Source organism: Apodemus sylvaticus, chromosome X (assembly GCF_947179515.1).
Source record: "Apodemus sylvaticus chromosome X, mApoSyl1.1, whole genome shotgun sequence".
NCBI lineage: Eukaryota > Metazoa > Chordata > Mammalia > Rodentia > Muridae > Apodemus > Apodemus sylvaticus.
The window spans coordinates 131,315,158-131,318,330 of NC_067495.1; the positions used below are offsets into that span (position 1 = coordinate 131,315,158).

The following is a 3,173-nucleotide window of genomic DNA, read 5'->3' on the forward strand; positions in this document are numbered from 1 at the left end:
ATGTGCGTCTAATTGACACTACACTGCATTAATCAATAGCTGCTCCTTTTGCAAACTGTGGCTATGACGGACCTGAACAGGAAGGGTTTCCTGTTTAAGCGGCGGTGACTTTCCTGACTGTGGATTATAGTTCCTTCTGTGGCAGAGTTTTACAGTTCCCCTCATGCATTTGGGATGACTGTCTCAAAGTGACCTGCAGATTTCCTGTCAACTTCTTGCTCTCCCTCCTGCTAAGAACTGTAGCTGTTTGTTTTATTTTAAAACCTTCTGCTACCATATCCACCACATCCACATCCAGATCCATAGCCACCACCATAGGGACTGTCTGAGCTTCTTCCACCCAAACTGTCCTCCTTCATGGGTCCATAATTTGATTGTTGCTGTCAACTATAATTTCCAAAGTCATTATAGTTCTTACCACCACCAGAGTTACTTCCACCAATATTTCCTCCTTCACTGTAACCATCATATCCTCCTCCTCCACCACCATATCCACCACCTTGGTTTCCATATCCTTGTGCACCACCTCCATAACCTCCTCTGCTACTGTAACCAGGACCACCACCATAGTTGCCACCATCACCTCCAAATCTGTTATATCCACCATCACCACCTCCATAACTACCTTTGCTGCCACCACCTCCACCACCATAGCCTCCTCTTCCACCAAAGTTTCTTCCACACCAAAGTTTTCTCCACCACCTCCAAAGTTTCCTTCATGCCCATAAAGTTGCCAGATCCACCTCCACTACCCCTCTGTGATTCAGCAGACTGCATCTCATGTTTAGAAAGGGCCTTTTCCACTTCACAATTGTGCCCATTAATAGTGTGGTATTTCTGAACAACAATTTTATCAACTGTGTCATGATCATCAAAAGTTACAAAAGCAAATTCTCTCTTTTTCCCACTCTGCCTGTCTTCCATAACTTCTATGGTTTCAATCTTGCCATACTTTTCAAAGTAGTCTCTTGGATTATATTCTTTTGTAGCCTCTTTAATACCATTAACAAAAAATTTCTTCACGGTTAAATGAGCACCAAGCTTTACAGAACCCTCTCTAGAAACTGCTCTCCTTGGTTCCACTACATGCCCATCAACCTTGTGTGGATGGGCACACACTACAGCACCCACCTCTTCAACACAATGGTAGGTCACAAAAACCAAAGCCCCTGGAACATTTTGTTTGGGGGATCTCTCATTACCACGCAGTCTGTGTGTCCCATTTCTCAAGCTGTTCTCTTAAGTTATCATCTGTGATTTCGAAGTTCAGACCACCTATGATAGATAGACAGCTTCCTCAGCTGCTCTGCTTCCATTGGATCATAGCCCGCCATTATGAGACAGAACTTGCCTCTTCAACTCGAGTTCAATATCCAGGATACATTTTCTTGGTGAGAAGCTCAGGACTGGAGTGTGGAACTCTGACCCACAATCCATGTGACCACTCAGATTAAGACAGTAGAGAAGAAATTGAGACCAAGGCCAAGGGACAGATTGAAACTACTTTATTAATTTCTCTACTGTCCTTAGGGATAGTGGAACACTCGCTTAGAGCAGTGACTTGGATATTAAATTTCAATTGCCTTCCAGTTAAAAAGAAAAGAATTGAATGTTTTGTTTGTTTGTTTGTTTTTTTGTTTTGAGACAGGGTTTCTCTGTATAGCCCTGGCTGACCTGGAACTCACTCTGTAGACCAGGTTGGCCTCAAACTCAGAAATCTGCCTGCCTCTGCCTTCCAGAGTGCTGGGATTAAAGACGTGTGCCACCACTGCCCAGCTGAATTATGTGAAACCTATGTGACGGAGGTATAGTATTAAACAATGTAGATACTATGATCATATTCTGTTGTGAAGTTTCTCTGAGATCTCATGATAACTTTCTAATTCTGAGCAAACCAAACAAGACTAGGTATGTGAACTCTGGAGTGATGACTTGCTGAACATGCTCCACATGTCTCTACAGTGTGGCCCTTCTCTTTAATCTTCGTTCTTTGTTTCATTGAGAGTGTCTCTGCCTCTAGAAAATATGCATTTTCATCACAAACACTTGCTCTTCACCATTTATCATCATCTTGTCCTTATGAAATTTTCCCAATGACCAAGCTTTCAGATTTCTAAGACAGGAAGTACACACTGCCTAACTTTCATGGTGAGATGAATCAAAATATATTCTTGTTAACTACACTTAGAGGGAAGAATTTGCTAGTAATAAAATTAAATATCGGGCGGCGGCGGCAGCAACGGTGGCGGCAGTGCAGCAGTGGCTGGTCCAGCCGAAGGGCAATCAGCAGTGGAACCAAGGCGACACAGGGTCCAGTTAGGCCCTGCACCCACGACCTCTGACCTTCGCTGGCCAGCCGGGCTGCAAGCAGCTGCGGATTTACGGTGCCTTTCACCACACAGAAGCCACATCAGAACTCTGCCTCCCACCAGTCAGGAGAGACTTGCCTCCATCTTGGTTTCGGACTCCATAGAGATCAGACAGACTGAGGTACACAAACATAACCCGAGGCCAACATCGCGGGGGTCTAAGCCCGATGGGCGTTGGCCTGCACCCAGGCCCTGGGCTGTTCAGGGGACCATCAGGGTGCCAACCCAGCCAGGAGGTTTTTTGCCCTGGCCGGCACGCACGCCTCCATTTTGCCTACAGGATGCCAGAGAGCTCTAGCAGGCAAAGCCGGCTAACAGGCATAGCCTGAGGCTAACAAAGCGGGGGTCTAGGCCCCAACAGGACTTGGACTGACCCCAAGAACTGGGCGGATTGGTGGGCCATCTGTGTGTCAACCCGCCCAGGAGGTTGTTAGCCCAGCAGACTCTCCCGGCACTTTCAGGGAGTGCAAGCGCACACGCCTACCATCCTGGCCACCTGACAGACCCAATTAACAGTCATAGACCGAGGGGAACTTGGCTTGGAACTTGGCCTTCCAGGCTTTTACCTAGACCCAGGGCCTGAGCAGCCAGGCTAGCCTTGTGTGCACCAACCCGGTTGGGAGTTCTGCTGCCCAGCAGAGTGATCAATACGCAAAAAAGGTCAGGGCAGCATACACCATCAGCACTTCCTGAAGGTGTAAACGGGCTCCATCTGGTTCACAGACACAATCCGGGGCAAAGCACACTAGAGCTGCAAGGGCACCAGAGAGGAGGACAGCACATCAGCAATCTGCTACAGGGGAA

General features: G+C 47.3%; 1 pseudogene; it reads right to left on the reverse strand.

Moving 5' to 3' along the window:
• Positions 1 to 257: 257 nt before the first annotated feature.
• On the reverse strand, positions 258 to 1,334 carry LOC127675001 (heterogeneous nuclear ribonucleoprotein A3-like; annotated as a pseudogene).
• Between the last annotated feature and the right edge of the window lie 1,839 nt (positions 1,335 to 3,173).